General features: G+C 42.3%; 1 protein-coding gene and 1 non-coding gene across 2 annotated transcripts in view; one reads left to right on the top strand and one right to left on the bottom strand.

Annotated features, from left to right (window-relative positions):
• LOC126278905 (orexin/Hypocretin receptor type 1-like) overlaps nt 1-26,573 on the top strand; it is a 1,200,512-nt gene that overhangs the window by 180,047 nt on the left and 993,892 nt on the right. The window lies entirely within an intron of this gene.
• Nucleotides 3,560-3,634, bottom strand: Trnas-cga (transfer RNA serine (anticodon CGA)). The gene has a single exon. It is a non-coding gene; the product is annotated as a tRNA-Ser (tRNA).

Below are 26,573 nucleotides of genomic sequence, written 5' to 3'. Positions count from 1 at the left end.
GTACGGAACAAGGAGGACATAAAAAGCAGACTATCACTGGCATTCCTGGCCAAGAGATCTCTGTTATATTTACATTAAAAGATAACTGATTACAATTAAGATAAACAAATAAAGCATTCAGTTTGCTATAAAATGTTACTGCAGTGATATTAAGTAAATATTATTTCATGCAATGGAACCAAAGTAAATGGTAAGTGACAGATGTGCATAATTAAATGTTACAAATGTGATCAAATTACGTAAGTATTATGGCACACATTGGAAGCAAAGTAAATGATTTGGGATGGATGTACATAAATAAATATTATAACAGTGGGCCTGTCACTAATTTTTTAATTTTTAATTTTTTTAATTTTTTTTTTAAGATACAGCTAGTTAAAGGAATTATATGACAAAGCAAGCTGTTGTATATTATTCCCTATTTCATGTTGGGTTAGTACCTGCATGTCTCCCTTTCACAGTAACAACAAGTTCTCTAGCGTTATTTTGTTTGTAAGATAGCAGAATTTCTGCACATTGGCTACATGACGTCTAATTTTAATGTTACGTACCCTTGTAATTCTACCTTGTTTTCAGTGAACTAGAATTACAGGAGAGAAGGCAGAGGCAGAGGCTGGAATATATCCAACTACGTCATCTTCTTCACAGTTACCAGTTTTTAATCTAATATTTTACCGATGTGTTTCGTGTAGAAGACCAAGAGCGTGTTCAGGTGGAAAATGGCGTGAAGGAAGTATTCGGCCTGTACGTCGAAGAAGCAGTGAGGGACGTAAAGGAAGGGTTTAAATTTGTGATCAAAATGGACAGTGAAATATATGAATGTAAGTTTTTCTGATGAGGTTATCCTCATTGAAAACGAGAATAACAATGTCGTCAGTGAAACTAACCATTCACATCTTCCACTGTGAATTTTGATCCCAGTCCTAAATCTTTCCTTTACATCCCTCACTGCTTCTTAGACGTACAGGCTGAATACTTCCTTTACGCTCTTTTTCATCTGAACACGCTCTTGGTCTTATTTTCTCGGAACAAAACACATTTGGTAACACTGAAGCAAATGTCGTCGTTGTATACACTACAGCCTCTGCCTTCGCTTTTATTTTTTATCCTCTACGACTCCCTCTATTACCATAAAACGTAATCCTTCAACATGTACTAGTATCAGACTCCTTCTTCTTGCAAGTTATGTTCTTTTGCATACTACCGAGGCTCTGTTTGGAATCAGATTCAGCCATCGGACATATGCTCCGAACTGAAATTCACTTGATTTATTGGAGCAGTCACTAGGGATCATGTGTAAACAATTGTTTATATCTACACTAGGGTGTAATACTTAAAGACGAAAGTAGCTTTCTCATGATGTCTCATTGCCAAGTAACATAGCTTGATGACCCTTGGACCATATGTAGAAGAGACTGCTGCGGTGTAAAAGAGAAGGTAACTGAAAGACATACCTAATGGGAAGAATAGAAACAATACTTTCGGTCAAACACCTTAATTACACTAAAGTCACCGTGATTCGTTATGGTCCCCTAGACATTACAAACTGGGAGACATGACTCTTAATAGAGTGTGTGATCACCGTAGACGGCAATGCATACTCCATAACGTGACCCTATACTCACTACAAGGAGTTCTCGTAGAAGGGCACTTCATTTCTTCACCAGTGCAGTTGACGACCATTGTATGGTCGTTGGTGCATTTGGACGTGCTGCAATACTCCTCCGAAACGCATCCCACTCGTGCTAGATGGAATTTAAATGGGGATAAGTGGGAGAGGGGGTAGGGGGAACACGTGGACCAGTCCATTCGTCGAATGCCCTCTCGTTCCAATAGCTCCTCCATCCGCGCAGTTCGATGAAGTCGATCTATGAAAACGGAGTCAGTACCAAATGCTCCGCTTAAAGGTGCACATGAGAAAGGATTTTGTTCGACAACGCTAGACGTACCCTCCTATGACAGGTGGCAAAACGTGATGCACCCAGGAACGTTGGCGAACAGGATCGTTTTAGTGTTCCAGTTGTTATAGTATGGAGAGGCACAACGTTGCATGGGCGTACTGACCTTCAAATCTCTGAATACGGCACACTCAGCAGTCAACGTTGTGACACTGTGCTCCTTCTCCAGGCATCTGGACCAGACTTGATTTTTACATATCACAATGTTTGAACACATAGAATAGCGCAGGCGGAAGAGCTCTTCCAACGAGACGATATTCGACAAATGGACTGACCTGCACGTTACTCGCCCTCCGATTTCAGACTCATCGCGCACGTATTTGATGTGTTGGGGTGAAATATTGCAGCACACCACCTACATAGGGAGAAATGATCATCACGATAAAATAAGAGAAATCAGGGCTCGCACAGAAACATTTAAGTGCTCGTTTTTCCCGCGTGCCGTTCGAGAGTACAACGGTAGAGAGATGGCTTGAAGGTTGTAACATCCCAACAGTGAAAAATATAAGTATATAATTCACACTCACATTTAGTGTAACCTCTCCACAGAAAAATTCCGTAGCCTCCCGATAGTAAAAATGGGACTAATCTCTCAATAGAATTGTGGCTTACTTATGACCTTTCAATAATTGACTGGCTGTGAATCTCAACTAGTGAATTTGGACGTCAGCAGTGCTGCGTCATGGCCCCGAAAGATCATACCGAATAAATTGAAAAATCTTACCTCAATAAGGTCGCCAGATAACGCGTACATATATCCTCCTACAAGAAATTTTTCTGGCACAGCCCAGTGCAATGCTGGCCGATTGATCTGTCATGCATAAAAAGAAACAACTGATTTTTCCCTACAACAATCGAGATGACCATGGATTGAAGAAATTAGTACATTCTTTAAATCCAAATGAATTATTGTAAAAAGTTAATTTTTATAGGAAAGATTATTATTAAGAGAATTTTTAAAACATTTACATGGGACTTGATACAAAAATAGTACATAAGCGCGGGGTTGCTTTTACCTTATACTACAAGGCTCAGGCTCCGCCATCGCTCCCTACGACCGGACGAGCCAACTCTATACACACGACTGCCAGCTTCTGCTACCCCTACTGCCACTGCTCTTACTGCAGTCAACACTGCTCTCTGGTCTGAGATTCTCTTATAGGTTACATATCGCAGGCAGCGTGTGAGCAATCCATCGAAATTACTTCTGCTAGAGTGCGCTAGCAACAAATTCCTTAATCATGGACCTCTTACCAGGTGAATAGCAAAGTAATCACTTAGATGTAGATGTACTTATCAGGATTTCATATAATTACTGGTCAGTAATTTAACAATAGCCAGTGCTGTCATAATCTACTCACAAGGATGCATAATCATACGTTAAAATTTTAACACAACAAGTAGAGTATTAAAACTAGAAACTGTGTATATGTTCTAGGGCGGCGTAACTCATGGAGCGCAAACTACCGACTACACTCTTCCAATGTATGATAAAGAGGGAACTTGCGGCATTCAACAAACTTTAATTATAATCAGAATGAGATTTTCACTCTGCAGCGGAGTGTGCGCTGATATGAAACTTCCTGGAAGATTAAAACTGTGTGCCCGACCGAGATTCGAACTCGGGACCTTTGCCTTTCGCGGGCAAGTGCTCTACCAACTGAGCTACCGAAGCACGACTCACGCCCGATACTCACAGCTTTACTTCTGCCAGTACCTCGTCTCCTACCTTCCAAACTTTACAGAAGCTCTCCTGCGAAACTTGCAGAACTAGCACTCCTGAAAGAAAGGATATTGCGGAGACATGGCTTAGCCACAGCCTGGGGGATGTTTCCAGAATTAGATTTTCACTCTGCAGCGGAGTGTGCGCTGATATGAAGCTTCCTGGCAGATTAAAACTGTGTGCCCGACCGAGACTCGAACTCGGGACCTTTGCCTTTCGCGGGCAAGTGCTCAGTTGGTAGAGCACTTGCCCACGAAAGGCAAAGGTCCCGAGTTCGAGTCTCGGTCGGGCACACAGTTTTAATTTTAATCATAATTTTAACTCTTTTATAATTTACCACAACATTCGCACAAAACTACATTGTTAAACCGGAATTTATTGACCTTGCTGTTATAACTTACTTATTCTATGCTCAAGCCTAAAATAAACTATTTAACACAACACAGCGTTTGCTGCAAGGATGTTACATGAACATACGAAGGGCTTTTATGTTTTTATGCTTTCAGTTTCGATTTTTTTTCATTGTACTATCGGTGAGTAACCTGAATTTAGTGAACCCCCATAATTAGGGTTTTATCTTTAAAGGTATTCCGTGCTTAACGTCAAATATCTGATATTTTGATTCATTCGTAAGGTGATCAGACGTTTGAAGCTGCTTCCGCGACTTGAGAAGCTAATTCCTTATAGAGTAAGATGCGTGTAGGCTTGAACAATATCGCTATGCATGGGAGGTAGATCAAGTATTTCCCTCGTGGATAACAAAGGACCCTAACAGTGGCTATAGTAGCTACTGTAACTAAAGTGAAGGAACACAAGCGATCAAAAAAGCGTATTAACAAAATGAGTGCTTTCACTGAAAAATCACGCGCAACGTTTGCAATGTTTTTGTCTAAAGGCACGACAACAAACTATGGGTGCTGAGGTTAAAATAGACGCGTTCCTAGTAGTTTCTGAGATTCGTTTTACTACAACTGACCATCTGATAACTATTTTAAAAATTGATTCTACGATAGCATAGCTATGAAAAGAAACAAATCACGGCTCTTATGATATATGCCATGGCACTTCCTAATAAAAATGATCTTATTTGTTAAATAATTTCAACTTTTCTTTGTAACATGTTGAACTTAGGCCAATTTAATACTATCAGCGTGGGGAAAGATGGTAGAAGGGAGCAGAGACTGAAAAATAAAGGTGTATGACCTTTTGTGTGGTAATATGATATTTTGTAGAAGATTGTATGATCCATTTGCAGCGACTTGCTAACAACACTGGTACGACATCAGGAGGGATATGGGGACTTCCCGGACACAGAGAGCACAGTTCTGTGTGTCGTAATACCTCGTATTTGGGTGCGTGTGGTTCACATCAGCACCGCCGACACTACACCCATGTGGCAGTAGCGTTTACGCTTCACTTCCGTTCGGCCTGCCGTGTCCTTCTGCCTGCAAGGTCGTAAAGCCTGACGGACGGACGGTTTAATCAGGCAATAAAGCGAGCACATGTGTCGCTCCAAGACAAGCTGTCTCGCTCAGTCCGTAAAATAGCTACGGGAACGCTGCAGACGTTCTCCTCGGCGTTATATATAGCGCATGTAGGTTCCTGCACGACGCTCGACTGAAGTATTTAACACTGACCACGGTCTTAAAGAAGGTGTGTAAGACAGTTGCATCCTTTGGGAAGTGGGTTCGCTCAGCTTAAGACAAACTGTAGTAATAATCTTCAAAATAAGTGTCATTGTTAACAGTCGCAAATTTTTCTGGCCAAAAAGCAGGTGTGAATGACTTGTTTAAAATTTGGCAGTGAAATTGGTGCTGATGCTCCTGCCGCGTACCTGAAAATTTTTGTGTATGTGCACCATATAATTCTGTATTGGTGACGCGACGGAAGTACAGAAGTAAAGTCTCCGAATACTATAAATAGCGCTGAACAGTGCGACCAGTACGATGTGGTGGTGGTGGTGGTGGTGGTTAGTGTTTAACATCCCGTCGACAACGAGGTCATTAGAGACGGAGCGCAAGCTCGGGTTAAGGAAGGATTGGGAAGGAAATCGGCCGTGCCCTTTCAAAGGAACCATCCCGGCATTTGCCTGAAACGATTTAGGGAAATCACGGAAAACCTAAATCAGGATGGCCGGAGACGGGATTGAACCGTCGTCCTCCCGAATGTGGCGACCAGTACGACGCAGAAAGAATATACTACAGTCGCCATCACGAAAACAGACATTTCAAGGGCGCCACCTACATGTCACTCCGCTCTGCCCTGGCCCTACTGTGTCGCTGTGAAAGGTGCCGGCTTGTAAGTCCGCACAATCCACTAGTCCCGTGTTTGGCTTCGTTTTTTCTGTGAACTCTTTTCGCTTGACATACAGTTTTGAGCAATATTGCTTGACTACAATACAAGAATGAGTGTAAGTAGTTGCATCTATGTGTTCTTTTCCATCAAAACAACATTCATTTTAAGTCCAAATAGCGCGACAATAGGCGCAAATTTCTTATGGAGGTGAAGGGATATGGCCTCATGAAAGCTGCACTCTTGCAGGCTATGCATTTGTTACATACAAAGGACAATAGGTCTGTGATTCATCTGGAAAAGACATGGGTTTCGCAAAATCATTCGAATAAATGTACTTGGCACTGCTTCAAGGAAAATGGTAGCCTGAAACTGCACTGACACTTTTCTGCAGTGAATATGTGTTTTGGGTGATGGGTGTAGCGATGAAGACTCTGTAAGAGCTACAAATATATTCGTGCTGCAGAGAATATTCTCTGTAGTATTAAGGGGAACAGTGGGAACAAGGATGCTGGCACTGGCATGAAAATCCTGGCTCGTGGTCACGCAAGGAGTACCTCTCAGAACTCTCGTTCATAGGTGATACAATACAGTAAATATGTCACAGATGTTACCAAAATTCACTTTACCATTTTATTAACTACTATATCGCAGGAAGTTTCTACGAGGCTCAAAAGAACTTGCATTAGTGACATTTTTCGTTGCATTGCCAGTGGCATGAAAATTATCGCACATGGTTAGGCGTGGAGTACCTTTCTAAACTCTCGTTCGTAGGCGACACGATACAATAATGGTGTAACAGACGTCACCAAAATTAACATTAACATTTTCTTGACAACTTTCTCGCTATTAGTTTCAACGAATTCCAACAGGACGCAAAAGCATTAGTGATGACAATTTTCGTTGCACTGCCTCTTACGGTGCTGTATTTTCATCTTGGAATACGTTTATGTTTTCCAAGATTAAATGTGTATGATATACATTTGTAATCTTTGAGGATGTTAATACATTTTTTCACTCCAAATGATGATGAGGTCCCATACTTCGAGGAGCTTAGGGGACGATGCAGGAGATCCGCACCCACGTAATAGGCAAGGTCCCAGCGGAGGTGGTTTGCTATTGCCTTCCTTTGACCGTAATGGGGATGAATGATGATGATGAAGAAGACGACATAACACCCAGTCATCTCGAGGCAGGAAAAGTCCCTGATCCTCCCGGGAATCGAAACCGGGACCCCGTGCGCGGGAAGCGAGAACGCTACCGCAAGACCACGAGCTGCGGACTCAGTCCAAATACAATGACAAAAAAAATCGCAACACAAAGAGGGAGTTGTGTGACATAAACGAAAGTTGGCAGGGGTGTTTCTACATATGAAATACGGTATATATTCTAATTTCGCGTTAGTCGCATAAGAGTGGCGCTAGTAGTGCCATTATAAGGATGGAAATCAGGTTTGCTTTAAATACACACTGTAGCGTTTGAGACTGGGTGTGGTGAGCTGATGTTATTCAAGAATGCCTTTAAGGCGACAAAGACGCCATAACCAACATCCCACTGAGTTGAAGGCGGTAGTGTAATAGGGCTGCGAGAAGCTCGATGTTTCTTTTGCGATACTGCAAATAGATGTGACAGAAATGTAGTCACTGTACATGATTGCGGGCGGCGGTGGGCACGATAACATACGGTCGCAAGATGGCCGTGCTCCGAACGACCACGTAGCACTCCCTAGAGGGAACACTATCGTCGTCATCGTACAGCGTTGCCGCATCGTACTCCATTCGCAACAGCAATTGTGACAGTAGTCGACACCACAGTGACACAACTAACCGTTACACATCGGTTATTTCAAGAACAGCTCAGAGTCAGACGCTCTGTAGCGGGTGACCCCACACCACTGCCATTTGCCACTTCAGTGGCGTCAAGCAATTGCAGGGAGAGGTGAAGGCCTGCTGTGTTTTCTGTTGGTTCTGCCTCGGTGCCTGTGATAGCTGTGTTTTGATTAGAATGAGGCGATTTCAGGACCAACCACAGCCTGTTTTCATGATAGACGCACTGGACTTACACTTGGAATTATGGTTTGTGGTGCTATTTCATACGACAGCAGGTGCACTCTCACGGTTAACCCACGCATTCTCACAATAGTATTGTACTTTAATCTGGTGATATTGAGCCATGTTGCGGCTCGCGTTGGTGCCGTTGGTAGGTTGGAATCGTGCAATAGGGATAGTGGGGTCTTGTTTTCTTCTTGTGTTTACTGGCGCCACTACATTTGCTAGTGTTGTCCGTCCGCAAGTGGCAGCAGCAGTGATTATCGATATCTAGCACGGTGGTACTATCTTTAGAGGAATTGAGCCGCAGTGAGGACCGGCAGCACGAGGAAATGCTGGGACCACTGGCGGCACACAGCCACTACCAGATCGAGGGGCTGCAGTTGCGAGGGCGACAACCTCGTTCTCCACCGGACCCAGGTCGTTGAGCTCTGTGAACATTAACCCAGTGGTGAAAGCTCCACTATTTTGAGATCACGCCGTTTGTTCGCATGTTGCTGCTCGCAGGGTCGCTGAGAGGAAGAGCAACGAGCGGAGTGAAACTTGTTGGCGGATTAAAACTGTGTGCTGGTCCGAGACTCGAAATCTGGACCTTTGCCTTTCGCGGCCAAGTGCTGTACCAACTGAGCTACACAAGCACGACTCACGTCCCGTCCTCACAGCTTCACTTCTGCCAGTACCTCGTCTCCTACCATCCAAACTTTACAGAAGCTCTCCTGTGAACCCTGCAGAACTAGTACTCCTGAAAGAAAGGATATGCAGAGACATGGCTTAGCCACAGCATGGGGGATGTTTCCAGAATGAGATTTTCACTCTGCAGCGGAGTGAGCGCTGATATGAAACATCCTGGCAGATTAAAACTGTGTTCCGGACTCCTTTCTTTCAGGAGTGCTAGTTCTGCAGGGTGCGCAGGAGAGCTTCTGTAAAGTTTGGAAGGCCGGAGACGAGGTACTGGCAAAAGTGGAGCTGTGAGGACGGGGCGTGGGTCGTGCTTGGGTAGCTCAGTTGGTAGAGCACTTGCCCGCGAAACACAAAGGTCCATATTCGAGTCTCGGTCTGGCACACAGTTTTAATCTGCCAGGAAGTTTCATATCAGCGCACACTCCGCTGCAGAGTGAAAATCTTATTCTGGAAACGAGTGGAGTGTTTGAACTTGGCGAGAACAGTTAGCAATCCTCCGCTTCATATTATTAATCATTAAATTCCTTTTGTTTATTGGTGAAGATTAACCAGTGGTATTATTCTGCCTAGTGGTGGCTTCCGCCCCAGTTACCTGACCCGGAGGTTTGCGTATTTTCGCGGAGTGTACCTTTCCTCACCTCGCCAATGCTGTCCGGTAAGGCGTGTAGTTCGACAGCCTCCTTGATTGTGGTCTGGATATGTTTCTTTTGGACTACTATGATCGTAGTGGTTCCTTCTGCTTCTGGATGTTCTAAACAAAGGATTGTGAAGACGCAGTGCCGTCCGCCGGTTCCGCCTTGTCTGGGTTATTCCATCATTGTATTGGTTATTACATGTTAGGTAGGTTTTGGAAGAGTGTTGGTCTGCGTTTAAACTGTCACTAGTTTGAGTTGCCATCCGGTTAAGTCAATACAACTAGTAGCTGCCTGTCTCATCGGTTACGAAGTTAAGCGACTTTCCCCGGCTGGTCCTTGGAGCACTGTTTGAGGCCCACTTCTCTCTCGTTTTGATCAGATTGTGATGACTTTTTTTTTAAATATATATTTCACTTTTGAGTTATTGCTATTGGGACCTTCAGCCGGCAAGTAACTTAAATTTCTTGTCTAAAAGGCCTTCAGCCATGTATGCAACTCTTAACAGTGTTTAATTAGATATTGTCTCTTAATATTGAAACTTTGACGATTGTGTTTTTTGTTTTCTTTCCAATATTTTAGCATCTCTTTCAGAAGTTTAACTGTTTTTAAGAATTTGCTATCCAGGTCTTCAGCCGTTAAATTGTTTTTGAATTGTTACTATTCGGGCTTACAGCCGTCAAACTGTTTTGAGTTATTACTAATGGGGCTTCAGCTGAAAATTTGAATTTCTGGTCAATAAGGCCTTCAGCGGCGGGTGCAAGTTGCTTAAGAATTTTTTATTAGATATTGTGTCTTAATAGTCCAATTTGATGGTTGTTCCTTATTGTCAGCTTCATTTGCAATTGGTTCCATATAAAGTGTATGTGATTTTAAAAAAAACTGAGCAGCCAACGGTAACTCAGTGAAGCCCCGTCCACACCGAATCCTGCCTTTCTCTAAGTCTCATGTTTCAGATATCATTCATGAACAGCATTCTAGAAGACGTTTCCCAACAGGATAACGCTCACCCACTTGCCGCTGTTGTAACTCAACTTGCTCTACAGGGTGTCGACGTGTTGCCGTGGCCTGCTCGATCACCAGATTTGTCTCCAATCGAGCACGGGACGATACCTCCACCGTCATCTACAAACATCTTGTGACTGACCGAATGCAACAGGCATGTAATTCGATCCCACAAACCACCATCGGACATCTGTACAACACAATGCATGCATGTTTGCATGCTTGAATTCAACATTCTGGCGTCCAAGATGGCTAATCTCCCACTTACGTTAGCCTGTAACTTATATGCATTACCTAGACAAATATATTCCCGAAATTTCAAAACTCTATATTAATTATATTCAGACCTTTTTCCGTCTGTATATGTTAGTATTTCTGGCTGTTTCCAAAGGCGATGTGAGAAAAACTTTTTCTTGAAAATTCCTTGTAACAAAGCTTTTTTTTCTTAATGAATGACAATAATTTTTGGGTAAACACTCAATTTTATAGTAACATTAATAACATTACTAACTGACAATACTGTAAGACGATGACAAGTGAAGGTCACCAAGAAAACATTGATATCTCTATGGACAAAAAGCTACACCGACAATGTTTATAAACTGTCGTGGTTGTATGTTAAAGTGCGTAAAATGTCAGTCAGATAACAAATCAGTATTCCTGGGGTCCAAAGTCTCAATCGGACCCTGTAATTTACCAGGCCATTCTTACCAGTGTCAGTTACTTATATCTGATAAAAACGGCAGGCTGCACAGTCGTTCTGAGTCTACGTGAAGTCGTTGGTTCCCCTGTGGTTGTCCCGGTAAGTCAGTCAAAGCCTGGAGGAACATAAGTGCACACCCTAGCGTCACACCTAGTAAAGGGCTGTGGTATGCAAACTCAACTTCGGCTTGCGAACCACTTTGCTTTACATAAATATTGTAATAGCCGACGTTCCATGACTCTAATATAAGCTGGGAATCGCCAACTTGCTCCTTTGTTGCAGTGGTAAGAAATGAATATTGAAAGCGATATGAGCTCCAGAAGGGGCAGTGAGCTAGAGGCACGGGTTTCCGAACAGTTCATGAATGGGTAACTCTCTGCCGAAAATCTTTTCTCCCCAAAAAATTTAATAGCTTAAAATTAGTGACTGTAAACTTAGCCACAGCACATTTCACTCGTATGAATTACTCAAAACGCACTGAGAATTGTATCGTTCCTATTCATATTGTGTTCCTGCTGCCACTTACCCCTCTTGCAGTTAGAACTTGTACGCTGCTAGTAACGAGAGTACTGAGTGTGCCTTAGAGTTTTAATCTCGCTGTTTCACTTTCAGGCAGTTTTTTCTTCAGCAATCTCTTCTGGTTGTTCTTCGTTCACCATGTAATGTTCAAAAACAGCGTTCAAAATTCAAATGGCTCTGAGAGCTACGGAACTTAACTTATCGTCAGTCCCCTAGAACTTAGAACTACTTAAACCTAACTAACCTAAGGACATCACATACATCCATGCCCGAGGTAGGATTCGAACCTGCGACCGTAGTGGTCGCGCGGTTCCAGACTGTAGCGCCTAGAGCCGCTCCGCCACTCCGGCCGGCCAAAAACAGCGTTCGTTGCCCTCGTTAGGTGAATGGGAGCATGGGCAAGAAAACGAAATTCATTGGAGAAGGCCATATCATCAGGCAACCAGAAAAAAACTTGGAAGTTTTACTATCAAAAATTAATATTATGGCAACAGACGTACGGGAATGTGTAAAACTCTGTCTCTGACAAGATTATGGTTATCTATACTTTTTCTTTAAAAGCTGCTAGACTATCTAGTGAAACTTTATTATCGTTATCATAAAATCTTACATCTAGCCGTATGACTTCCATATGAAACCCCTTACACAAACATGTCAGTATTCAAGCATTTTCTGGTAATTTCTAATATTGGACATGTTAATATTCTGACAGAGAACAGGAAAACAGAAATAAATTACTCCTCCTACAAATCATGAAAAATCTGTTCTCAGGTATCTGACTGCGATTTTAAAAATATTCTCGAATATCTCCTAACAATTATACTGTAATGTTCCTGCACACAACAGCGACTTACCTCGTCTTGCCACTGGAACTGCATGAATATTCTGTATCCAGCAACGTGCTAAAATAATTCAAAAGAAATACTTCGATCCATGCACAGTGCAATGCATGATCACGGCTACTGATGAAGCTACTCCTTTTTTTTCCTTTTTCATAGAAAGTGAATGATCGGGAGGAGATTAGTCAATAAGCTTTCAGCGGTGTAAAAATATCCAAGGAATCAGAAGCTTTTGACTTACTATATTCAGAAAATTGACGATTCGTACTTTGACTAACTTTACTCAAACCTTTGTTTACCTTGGGCAATTTGTTTAACAAAAACTGCTATTCACCCACAATGTCTTTAAGTGATAATTACGTATGTGCTCGAAACAAAGACACTAAAATGACTTTTAATGTATGCAAACACAAATCTGACAAAATCCCTCCAATCCATAAGCAAGCAACAACTATACGCAGCAAATTACCAAAAACCATAGATTAGCACAAACATCTCCTCTGGCTCCACCAGCACGGTTACAGCAGACTGCGATCTCTCCTGATGCGCTGCTCATCTCCACCGCAGCCTAGGATCCGATGATACTCAACTGTTCGCTCGCTATCACTGGCTATAATAACGTTTCAGACTCAGAATTTGTGTATGCACGCAACAGCAGTATCAGTATCCAATTCTCCAAAAATGATATGAAAGTCCAACTTCCAAAATGCAGCAGCTGCATTCTTCTTTCTATCTCTTATTTTTCCATCTTATACACAAAGGTGACGAAACAGCGACATACATATACAGATAGCGGTGGTATCGCGTACACAAGGTATAAAACGGCAGTGCATTGGTGGGCAATCTTTTGTACTCAGGCGATTCATGTCAAAACGTTTCCGATGTGATTATGGTGATGGGAGTTAACAGATTTTGAATGCGAAATGGTTTTTTGAGCTAGACGCATGGGAAATTGCATCTCGAAAATCGTTACTGAATTCTATATTCTGAGAGCCATGGCGTCAAGAGAGACCCGAGAATACCATATTTCAGGCATTACATCTCGTCACGAGCTACATAGTGGTCGACAGTCTTCATTTAACGTTTTCGTAGAGTTGCCACTGCTAACAGACAAGCAACACTCTCTGAAATAACCTCGGAAGTCAATGTGAGACGTACGACGAACGTATCCATTAGGACAGTATGCCGAAACTCGGCGTTAAAGGGCTACGGCAGCAGACGACTTAGGCGAATGCCTTTGCCAACAGCACGTCATAGCCTGCAGCGCCTAACTTGGGCTTGTGACGTTATCCGTTGGATCCTAGACGATGGAAAAACCGTGACCTGGTCAGATGAGTCACGATTTTAGTTGTTAAGAGCTGATGGTAATGTTCAAGTGTGGTGCAGACCTCACGAAGCAATGGCTGGAAATTGTCAACAAAGCACTGTGCAAGCTGTTAGTGGCTCCATAATGATGTGAGTTGAGCTTACATGGAATACACTGGGTCCTCTAGTTCAAGTGACACGGTCACTGACTGGACTTAGATTTGTCGGGCTGCTTGGAGACCATTTGCAGCCACTAATGGACTTCATGTTCAATGGAACTTTTATGGATGACAATGCACCCTGTCACAAGGCCACAACTGTTCTGGACAATTCGAGCGAGTGATTTGGCACCCACATCGCCCGACGTGAATCCTATCTGACAGTTATTGGACACAAGCGAGAGGGTTCGTGCACAAAATCCTACACTGGGAACACTTTGGCAATTATGGGTGTCGTTTAGTTGGCATGGTAGCGGTTGGTTGTCGTCTTCTCGTGTCGACTGGCGCCACTCGGTTTCGCAAGCGTTGCCTGTCCGCTAGTGGCAGCAGCGGCGGTTATCGATATGCATGGTAGCGGTTGTTTGTCTTCTTCTAGTGTCGACTGGCGCCACTCGGTTTCGCAAGCGTTGCCTGTCCGCTAGTGGCAGCAGCGGCGGTTATCGATATGTAGTAACGGTTGCCCTATCTTTGGGGCGACGTCGTTGTTTTGCCGGGTCGTGTGAGTGTGGCAGTTCGGTTGGGGACTCAGAAGGAGCCAGGTCTGCCCAGTGCGATGACACGTCGGGACTGCTGGCAGCGCACATGGTCTGCCAGATGGAAGAACTGTGGTCAAGAGGGTGCACGACCTCGTCGTAAACCGGATCCTGCAGGCTTTAAGATGAGTGTATTTCAGTTCAAGAAGAGAAACCTCCACCATTGTGACATCTTGCGATTCTCCAGTGACTTGGGTCCGTGTTGCTGCTTGTAGTGTCGCTGAGGCGAAGAGCAGCACCGGATCTGATTAGCTTTCCTCAACTGCTTATTACTGCGTTCAGCTTGTTACAATTTAAGTTCAGCCAGCGGTATTTTTCCTGCCTAATGGCCGCTGACGCCCCAGTTACCTGCCCTGAGGGTTAGTGTATGTAACGGCAGTGTACGTTTCCTCCGCTCGCCTCTTCTGTCCGGTAAGGAGCGTAGTTTTGACAGCTTTCTTGATTATAGGCCATTTGTGATTCTTCTACTCTGGTGGTAGTGATTCCTTTCTCGTTCTGGGTGCTCTAAGCACAGTATTCTGGGGGTGTAGTGCAGTCCGCCGGTTCCGGCTTTGTCTTGTTGTTCTATTCTTGTATTTGGTTCATTGGACGTCAGGTAGCTTCAGCAAGATTATAATCAGTTATTCGTTAGACTGCCACTAGCCTGAATTACCATCTTGTGAAGTGAATGCAACTCTTGGGTGTCTATCTCATCACTCGCGAAAGTGTTTGTTGCCAGACCTTCCCCATTCTTGGAGCACCGTCTTGACCAGTAGCTTGCTTTTTAAATTAACTTTCTCTGTTGTATTTGCTGTTTTACAGCAGATTTATAATTTTTTATATAATTGCCGTTCCTGGCGTGTATGGCCTTCAGCCGTGATTGTGGTCATTTGCTTTGAAAAAAATTATTCGATATTTGTATTTTAGCAGTAAGCCTTAAAGCCTTATTTACTGGCATTCCTGGCGTCTTATACCTTCTTTGCTAAATTTTAACGCATTGAAAACACTATTATTTTCACAGTTGATTATTCCTTCATTAGTAACGTGTGGTATTTTTATAATTTATTGTTGAGCCTCGAATTACTGTTAAAATATAAATGTGTGAAACTGTAAAAGACAACCAACAGTAACTGATTACGGCCCCGTCCACAATCGCAACCGAATCCTGCCTTCCCTTGACTACCACCATGTTTCAATACCTACGACTATATTTAACGTTTTCCGGTAGCAGTTGTGCCTGGGCTACCATGTTTGCGGTGTATCCTCTGAAGTTTTCGTTACGTTGCTGTTGTTTCATTAATTATTTTGTATCAGGCAAGCCTTATGTCTGTTACTAAGACTTTCTTGTGGACGTTCTTCCAGATTACGCTCCTCTCCTGAGAAGGATACACTACTAAAGTATCATTGTTCTTGGCGCTATCACAAAAAAATTGTAGAGGCCTCTTGAACGTGTGCATGGCGGAGTTCACCACTGCTGATTAATTGTCAAAGATGCAGCAGGCGTCTCCTTAATTTGAAGGAATTTATGGCCGTGGAAAGAAACACAGAGAAGCTGGTCCGATCAAGCAAGAGAACGTTGATCAATGTACTTGACAAAACATTATTCGCACTGTTCAACAGTATCGGTTGGCTAGAGCAACACTGCAGTGTCGATTTTTCTGCAGTTTATGTTATTTTTCACAACCGAGGTCTCTTGTAACGATATTGACATTCTGAATTGAAGTATTATCGCTGTCTGGAATGACTTACATCCTAACACCACTCTCGTTGAGCCTCACCAGCAACGACACTGAGTCAACTTGTATGTCATAACCATACATCACCCACTAGACACTTAATTGCTGTCTACCAGTTTCAGTTAAACACATTACCTCATGCTCGTTCGATATATACTGCAATAGCTGTAGGTGACTGTGCCTCAAGTAAGAGAGAAAATATATGGTTTCAATATAACAGTGCACCATCCCACTACGATGTTAGTATCTGCGAGATCCTAACGTCCGATTTAATTGGATTAGAAGTAATATCGTCCCCAATGGTTTGTGGTTCTCCTCCTTCTTTTCTTCCTCCTTTTTGAGAGGCGGAGGGAGTTGTATGGTGCGGTGTTGGCATCAGTCTTTTGAATGTGGCTCGCGATGAGCTTCTATACTGTGCCAGAACCTTAATCTCAGACTAGCACATATACTCAGTGTCTTCGATTATTTGTCGGATATATGCCAACCAGCGAAGAACAAAACAGACGAGTATGCTCCCATTTAAAAGACAGAATGAAAGGTGGCGTAACAGATTCCTCATTCTACCTTTCATAGCATTTTTCTTTAAATTAGGAAGTTTTGGGGTTTTAAGATATTTGTGCTCTTTTTAATATGCAACTTATATCTCACTGCCATAACTGTAACTCCCTCGCATCCACTAGTCTCTCGTAGACATCCACTGAAATCTCACTCACTCATTCATCCTAACTGTTTGTCATTATCTCTTTGTCTACGTCTGACACTGTCCCTTGTCACACAGTCTCAGTCTCCGTTCTGTCCTACTACTAGAGTCTGCCCTCACTTTCACTACTTCATCTTGCTCTTAATGCTACTATCTTATCGATTCTTCCTCCTGCTGCTATCTCATCTCACTGTCACTATCTCTCTCTCTCTCTCTCTCTCTCTCTCTCTCTCTCTCTCTCTCTCTCTCTCTCTCTCTTCCTCGTTGACACTGTCGTAGACTCTGTCTCTCATTATCACTGTCTCTCACCCACACCCATTTTCTCGTTCTCTTTATTCCTCTCCCACTGGCATTCTCTCCTTCATTCTTTTCCTTGCACTGTTCTGTCAGTGTCAGCTGTGTTTCACTGCCACTGTCTCCCTCTTTCCCTCAAACTGCCATTATCTCCTTGGCACTTCTTTATACGAATATGTTCGCATTCCAAAAATATTGGAAAAATGTTAAAATTACTGAGGATGCTATCAGGAGGCCGCTGGTAGCTCAATGTTTAGTCAGTCTTATAAACATGAGCATATTAATCTTTTTTATGCTGTGATATAATTTTCTGTTGGATTCCTTATTTTCCCTGTCACGTCAGAACATTTCACTCGTATGAAAAGAACTTGATAGCTCAGTAAAATATTGGTGGTTTACTTATGTGAAATAGAGATAACACAAAACTTATTTTACACCTCAGAGAGAGTTTACATGCACAAAAACACTGCAGGCGCTTCAATAGTACAACACGGGGTTCCCAGAAGCCTTCCATGATAATGGATACGCTTTACAACATATTTCTACGTGCTGCATCACGGAATAAAGTACATTTTCACCTCGCCCCGTAATTTACGTGCGTATTTTACGTGTACATGCAGGGAAATTTCGAGTCTCCGCATCTCAGCCGGCCGCTGTGACCGAGCGGTTCTATGCGCTTCAGTCCGGAACCGCGCTGCTACTACGGTCGCAGGTTCGAATCCTGCCTCGGGCATGGGTGTGTATGATGTCCCTAGGTATAAGTAGTTCTAAGTCTAGGGGATTGATGACCTCAGATGTTAAGCCCCATAGTGCTCAGAGCCATTTCTGAATCTCAAATGGATAAAGATATCAAGAATATTTTCAAGATTGTTCGATACAGAGATCTTAGTAATATTCCGTTAAAGTTTCGTACATTTGCTATGCATTGTCGTCTTTGAATCGGCTGTTTGGTTTTGGTTCCAAAAAAATTGTAAAGACCCGCCAATGAACTAATTGTGCTTCCATAAGATCCTTAGCATCCACAGTAGACCACATCAAATGCAAAAACATGCAAGAGATTTTTTAAGCAGGAGGATAGTAACTCTAGTACGATTCTTCTGTTTGGTATAGATATGGTCCCCAGACAAAGGGCTGTCCAAAACACTTGACCTTATCTTGCTATCATCAAAACAACCCGAGGTATGAGCCCTGAAGGATCTCGTTTGTATGCGCGGCGTTTTAAAACATATTAGACAGTGAGTGCTGGCGCATGCGTACCGACTCCGCTCTCCCATATCATTTTCATTCTTGTGTGGCCATAGTGTCCGTAGTTGCTTTATAATTCATCAGAGTATTTTTGATCCGTCGTTGCAACTACAAAATGCGTGATTTTTTCACCAGACGCGTTTCGCTTCATTGAGGTAAAGCATCAGTAGTCTGTAATTAAGTTTATTTACGTTTTGATTTGCTTTTTAGATCGAAAAACAGTTCTATAAGAATAGGTGGGTTTGTACTTGTGGTTATTTTTCTGCTGCTTTCTCGCTTACATCGGGAAATGCCGTCTGCTAGCACATCGTTGTTTTTCTGTGTTAGACACTGATAATTTTCGTCTACATTTTAGATGTTCTGCAGCACTATGCATTTCTCACAACACATTTTCATGTACACCACTGTATTCTCTTCGTTTACGTATTTCAAATCTGTGTATATGTTTGCGTTTTACAGTGTTGCCAACATAACCTTTCTACTACTTTGCCTTTGACCTACAAATATTCTTTTTTAAATTACATTATTGTATGTGTGTAGTTCTATTTAAGTACGTTTCTGTGTATTTATATGTATATTGTGTAAGAGTAGAGAAGGAAGAGCGGTGGAGATTTTTTTTTGGGGGGGGGGGGGGGGCAGGGAGGAGAAACCTTGATGAGTGGACATAAGTGTATAGAAGTGTGATGGAGTGTCTGTGTTAGAGGAGAAGGTGAGACTGCTCTTTCTGACTTTCTAAATGATGCCCTAACAGTAACAGAGCAGGATTAGCATCTAATGGGAATATCCCTTGACCTTTCAAAAGCGTTCGTTGTTAACAGATCACAACATCCTGTTGAGAAAACTGGAGGGTTTTGGAGTTATCGAACCAGCCTACTAGTTGATAAACTCCTATCTCCACAACAGAAAACTGCTACATAAACTTAAATACCAAGAGGGGAGTAGCGTATGCCACTCCAACTCTGATGAACAAAATCTAAAATAAAGTGTCCCGAAAGCTCCTCGTTAGTACCTATACTCTACCTGTTTCTTTTTTAAATGATTTAGACCAAGCCAGATTTTACCATAAACATACCCAATCTGCACATGACGTCAAACTCGAAGGCCTACTGAAGGTTACCAGAATTCAATTGAGAATTGCAGCTCGCACATTGCAAAGTAGTTTCCTACAAATAATATTTTGCTAAATACGCATATTTCAGAATAACAATCTTGCGGAACTAACTGTAGAGCTATTCAGCATAACCCTTGAAAACGTACAAGTTACAAAATTCCATACGTTATTGAGTCAATATGGAACTAGCATGTCCAATATGTACGCTACGATTTAAATTTCCTCTGATAATGCATTAAAATTCTTTTCCAGTGCATATCAAATCAGTGGGCTAAAAACTATGCTTTGCCCAAGAATAGTTAGTGTTGCGATATGGTACTAACATCCTAATAGATTTACCACCAACTCAACCTGTAAATGTTGTTTGGTAGCAGAAAAAGGAATTCTAATAGTCACAGGATATGTAACATCACAAACATCTTACAAACTTTTGTTCGGGAAACAAAAAAAGATGTTTTTTTTAAATTCTAGAATAATATAACACTCCTAGAAAAGTCAAGATGAAAGGAGTCACCTTGCTTTTACAAATGCAAGTGTTCATTCCTACATTGCAAGGAAAACGGATGCTCTGCACATTCAGCACACACACACACACACACACACACACACACACACACACACACAAAACAGACATAATGAACCTCTGGATAAAAGGATGAGATTTTATAGTAAATTATCATAATGTAAATACAAAGAAAGGTACAGAAAATTTTAAACCTGCATAGAAAAATTACTAGTATGACAAATTCTTCTACTATACAGAGGTCTTTCTTGCAATAAGGAACTTAAACTTGAATAGAAATAGAACTCATTTAAACAAAATAAAACGTATCTTAAAATAGTAGAAAAATGAAATGACTATCTGGCACCTACGTATAAAATTATACTGTTAAACTGTAAATGTATTTCACCAAATCTTTTGTATTTCTGTACTGATGTCTCCATCGCAATCATTTTTCCATCATGCAATTATGTCTGTACCTAGTAATATATGCTTCATCGCCACATTAATCCATATCACTTTTGTTACCGTATCATTCCTCATAACCGATACTGTCACAGCCGACTTTTCTTGTATTAAAATGATTTTTGGGCTAATGATGTAAAATTGCAAAAACAGTCATCTTCGCATCGTGTTTCCCAAAAAAATTTGGTCGATTAGCATTTCTAGCATGAGACACGTGGAATATTTGTAGGCTAAAATGCGATGTCGACTGCAAACAAGAGAAATAGATTCGTATACGCAGGACAACTATTAATTATGCGTGAGGAAGAAAGGTAACAGTTTCTACCTTCGGCGTATAATAAATTAATAGGAAAACTTCTTAGAACATTAAACGAAATAAATCTCGGATGAAGAGCCTGGTATGAGTGGGCATAGGACACAATATTTCGGCAATCGACAACGTTACCATCATCAGGTGCCCTTATGTACTGACCGGCGGTGGGCCGGCGCCATGTATATATAGGACAATCCCCCTCCCGCTCCTCCCTTTGGCGCTTCCTATGAGTCGGTGCGGTCCGCGCCGCGCGCGCGGTCCGGGTACAGCGTCCTTTCTCCCGCCGTCTGGGCGCTGTGTCCTAGGTCTTCTCGTTCAGGAGGGTCTGCCGGCACCGCTCTCGTTATTCTTCCCTCCTTCCCGAAGTCAGTACACTCTAGGAAATATCCTTTTTCTTCTTAATCCGGGTGACCACGGGTTCCCACGCCTAGCTAATGATGTAACCACTGTCACGATTTAGTTGTGGCTCACTTACTCTGATCTGTATGGCTTCTTCGATGACAGAGTCCTAGTATTTGGAAGTCTGCGTTAGGACTTTGGTTTGGTCATAATCCATACTGTGGAGTTCCGACAGGCAATGCTTAGAGATTGACGACTTACTGGGCTGTTGCAGTCTAGTGTGCCGTTGATGTTCTCGGCATCTTTCCTCAATGGTACGAATAGTTTGACCGATTTATACACTACAGCATTGGCAAGGTATGTGATAAACCCCTGATTTACGTAGACCAAGGGTGTGCTTGACTCTACCAAGAAGGCTCTTGGTTTTGCTTGAAGGACAGAAGATAGTTTTCACTTGGTGTTTACGTAAAATGCGTTCAGTTTTTCCGGATAAGGCCCCACAAAACGGAATAATAACCAAGGCCGCCTCCTCCTGAGCTACATCCTCAGTTTCCTCCGGTACTGCAGATGTGGGATGTAGAGCCTTCCGAATTTGCCCTTCCTTGTAACCGTTCCTCAGAAACACGGTCTTCAGATGGTCCAATTCTTGATGGAGACTGTCCCTGTCGGAGATGGTGTGAGCTCTGTGTACAAGAGTTTTGAGCACGTCATTCTTTTGTGCCGGGTGGTGGCAGCTATCCGCATGTAGGTACAAATCGGTGTGCGTCTTCTTCCTATACACGCTGTGGCCCAAAGTGCCGTTAGCTCGTCTTCTAATCAAAACATCTAGGAAAGGGAGCATCCCATCCGCTTCGATCTCCATGGTGAACTTAATATTCTGGTGTGTGGAGTTGAGATGTGTGAGGGAGTCTGCCATGTGGCCAGATAACGAAGGTATCATCCACATACCTAAAAAAACAGATGGGTTTTAGATGTGCTGATTCAAGAACTTCCTCCTCGAGTTGTTCCATGTACATATTTGCGACAGCGGGTGAGAATGAACTCCCCATAGCTACTCCTTCTGTGTGCTCGTAGTATTCACCGTCAGATAAGAAATAAATTGATGTCAGAACATGTCTGAAAAGGTTGGTGGTCTCTTCTTCAAATTTATGGCTGATGAGTTCCAAGGAGTCTTGTAACGGAACTTTAGTGAATAGAGATACCACATCGAAGCTCACCAGTATGTCAGATTCCTTAAGGGTAAGGTTGTTAATTCGTATTAGGAAATCCACGGAGTTACGGATATGGTTCAAATTGGTTCAAATGGCTGTGAGCACTATGGGACTTAACATCAGTCCCTAGAACTTAAAACTACTTAAACCTAATTAACCTAAAGACTTCACACAACACCCAGCCATCACGAGGCAGAGAAAATCCCTGACCCCGCCGGGAATCGAACCCGGGAACCCGGGCGTGGGAAGCGAGAACGCTACCGCACGACCACGAGATGCGGGCACGGATATGGTGGTACATCTCCCACCGTAAGGGCTAAGCAGTTGTTTGAGGTGCTTGGCGAGAAGGTACGTTGGGGCACCAATATTGCTGGCAATTGGACGTAACAGAATCGATTCCTGATCGCAAGTCAGAACATCAGCGCACCTGATGATGTCAACGTGGTCGATTGCCGAAATATTAAATCCTAAGCACAATCATACCAGGCTCTTCACCCGAGATTTATTTCGTCATAAAATACGCCTGGTGAAATTGAAGAATCACATTAATCGAAATGATTGTAGGAAAAAGGATACGTATTCGATATTATTTTCAGGACAAAGATAAATGAATCGAAACATAGTGATTTCGAGTATAAGGCGTATATTGCAGAAGAGGGTAGGTCTGCATGCCATCTGGAGTGAGACGTATTCTGCTTCAACTCTCTGTTACGTAAAATTTACGTGAGCTTCGCGGAACAATCAAAGAAATTACGGTGCGATTATGTGCTTCTCATAACAACATTTTATGCGCCGCGTGGGTGAACGGAGTGGACCGGAAAACAAATGACATTAGCTGCAGTCAGCACAGGCTGCACCGTGGACGAGAGAAACACCAAGCCGGACGTAGAGATATGCAATTTAAAACGCGATTATAAGCTTATTCGAACGCTCCCATTTACATGGTAAAAAGGATTCACAAATTAAAATCCAGTTTCATTTTCGGAATCGTGTTGGGAGATGTATATCGGATATTTACATGATGTGTTTATTGCTGTTGGCTTCATATTTAGCTCCAGCGTATCAGTACTCACGGCGAAAATTAGTGCCGAAATAAGTGACTGCGCCTGATTCAGTTCGTGAGTTAATGTTCATTGCCACCGCGCCTGCCATTGTAGTGAACTTCACTATGGACTGTTCCGCGTCGTTGTGTTGTGTTGCGTGCTTGCAGTCACGTGCCACTAAACCACAGCATTATAAATCATTTAGTAAGACCGTTGGTAATGAGTGATTGCAATGACCTAATCCCTTATGCATGCTAAATTATTACAGTTTATAATAATTTGACAGGAAGGAGCAACATGCAGTTCCTTTTACAATATTTTCAGCGCAAGTGATACCATGACACTTTTTTGCTTTTCATGCTGCAATTCCTTGATGTCGTACTATTTTGGTACAACTACAGTTTTATGAGAACAATGTATTTAGCCTAACAGCGAACTTTAAGCCCAGATGTCGCTTAACAAACCGAGGACTCATACATAATATGACATGATATCTAGCCCCTTATGAGACTAATAGTGAGAAAATTAGCTTGCTTAAAAGGCGTAGTTGCAGCATGGGTGTAACACAATTTTTATTCCGGAACCCATTCGTACGAAATGTTCATATTGTTTAAAAATTGGTGGTACTGTGAAACAGGTTTTCCAGTGTCCATGTGATGAAATGTTGCTAATTTTATGACTAATATGTTTCATTTAAAAATTAGATATATCATTCGGTGCGAATAATATAAACGACAACGGAATCATGTCTTGCAGATTTCGTTTATTTCTGTCTTCTAGTAGTGCTAAAGTAGTCCAATGTATTTGAGCCAATAATTACCACACATCTCATACGTTCAATATTTCAGCTATGTCTACATGCACAAATAGAGTGCTGTGATAAGCTTGAAATTGTAGGGAGCATGGAGGTGGAAACTGTAAGATGTTAAAAGTGCACAAGACGAAAATTTTACACATTCATTTGTCTCGGCCGATTTAAAATAACGGACAATAGTAGGCAATTAAGTTCCGGAGTAAGAGAATGTTTGAATAAATGCAGAACTATTTAACCAACATACATTTCAAATTATTTATTTTGAATATTACATGATTTTCTGGACATCTGAATATCATCACGAATTGAAAAACGGCCGCTAACTGAATTTACAAGTTCGCACAATAAAATGCCAAACTCAAACTTCTGCAAACTGGTAAATTCAGTTAGGGACCTTTTTTCAATTCGTGATAACATATATATAATTAAAACCATACATCAGAAATAAGTTTCAGATCGTACAATGAAATACCTGAAATAAATATTTTATTTTGAATCAGTGCTGTTAAAAAAATTGCGGCCATTTAACGTGAACAAACAGTCGGAAAAACTAGTTTTTAATAAAAGTTTTAATACGTAGGTCTTCAAAGGAGTCTCACAATTTGGAAAGGATAAAATATGTAATGTTCAATGATGATTACACTAAATAATAAGAGAAGCACAGTACAGTAAAATACCACCTTTTCATAAGGCTGACGAATAATTCATTCATGTTGAGGCAACTCGGGTAGCTCATCAACACAGAGGGTTAGTAAGATAAATGCAGAGTCCTCCGAAACTATTCATTCAAATTAATACAGGTGGTATCTCTACCTCAAAATAAATGTATTTAGTTATCGTACATAAGGTTCCTGCTGGCAACTTCTGATGCAAGGGAAGATTTACACAGAAAGTAGTTTAGCACGCTAATTAGAGCAGCAGCTTTCACAGAAATTGCTCAAATTCGCGACTACTGGCCTTTATGCACGCAGTACGTCGTCGAATCATTGACTGTTGAGCCGGTTCGAAGATTCCTGGCATGTCCGCGATGGTACGAACAACGAAGGTACTTCTAGCGACGAGCTGCTCTGTTTCCACAACGATTTCATATAGTAGCTGCTTCATATGCCCCCAGACAAAGAAATCCAGATATGTGCGGTAGGGTGACCTGGATGACCAGGCCACAGGGACACTTCAACCTATCCTTCGATTCCCAGGAGTAGCCCTCAGATGATTCCTCAGAGCAAATCTGAAATTCCTTGGAGCCCGTCTTGCTGGAAGTACATCATTTGTCTAACATTCCGAGGTACATCCTCCAGAAATTCTGGCAATATATGTTCCACAGATATTCATATCAGTGAACATATCCAATTAGCGACACCGACACAACAACGTAACTCAGGACGACTAACAAAATGTTCCCTGAGATGAGAAGTTTATTTCAGAGACTATATGTTCCTTATCAAAATATATTTGCTTCCTGTATTAATTTGCGTAAGTCGGTAAATCTGAGCAGCGTTCTTTGCGAGAACCCAAACTGAAAGTCACTCGCCAATCACGTTTTATACTCCGTCAGACCATATCCATTCCTACATGCCGTTCGTTATTCCTCGGCACGGTGAAATCTACCAGCAAGACAAGGCAACGTGTGGTGTCCCACAGCTTGCGGCATGCGTGCGTATTCCGTATGGCACCAGGATGACCTTGTCTTGTGAGTCTGTTCCTGCAGGACAAACTGCCGACCAAGTGTTCTTCAAAGACTTCCTTGAAAGGCTCAGGAAGAATGGTGAATCGAGTGGGACCGGACATTGCAGACAAGTGGAAGCTGCATCATGACAGCGCCCCCTCTCATACGACCACTTCCATCACGGAACTTTCGACCAGAAAAGGCATTCCTGTTCTTCACACCCCGCCCTATTCACCTGGTCTGAGTCCTTGTGATATTTTTCGTTTGCCAGAAATTGAAAAATATTTTGAGAACATCATTTTTGGACTCTGGAGAACGTAAAAAATAATGCGACCGTCTTGTTAGAGGCCCTACCAGTTGAATCCTTTCAGCACTGCAACCAAGAGTGGAAACAACGACTCCGCCTGTGTATAGCTGTCGAACGATGCTGCTGCAAAGGCCATAATTTTGGTGTCTGACAAAAATGAAACAATTAGTGGGTAAAAAATCAGGCTCGTTGCTTTCCTCGTTCACCTCGTGCCAGGTCCGGACACTGCGGCGTGTTGCAGGAGGACTGGGAGAGGGAATAACTGATGCAGAGACTGGCAGATTATCCAGAAATTAAAAAAAAAAAATGTAATCAATAGTGCGTAACTAGGAAACGAAACGTGAGTGAATTTCTTGAGGAACCAAACTGCTGAGGTCATCCGTCCCTAGACT

The sequence above is a fragment of the Schistocerca gregaria genome, chromosome 6 (genome assembly GCF_023897955.1).
Source record: "Schistocerca gregaria isolate iqSchGreg1 chromosome 6, iqSchGreg1.2, whole genome shotgun sequence".
In the NCBI taxonomy this organism is placed as follows: Eukaryota; Metazoa; Arthropoda; class Insecta; order Orthoptera; family Acrididae; genus Schistocerca; species Schistocerca gregaria.
The sequence above is the reverse complement of the archived record's forward strand: the minus strand, read 5'-3'. Positions and strand labels throughout refer to the sequence as shown.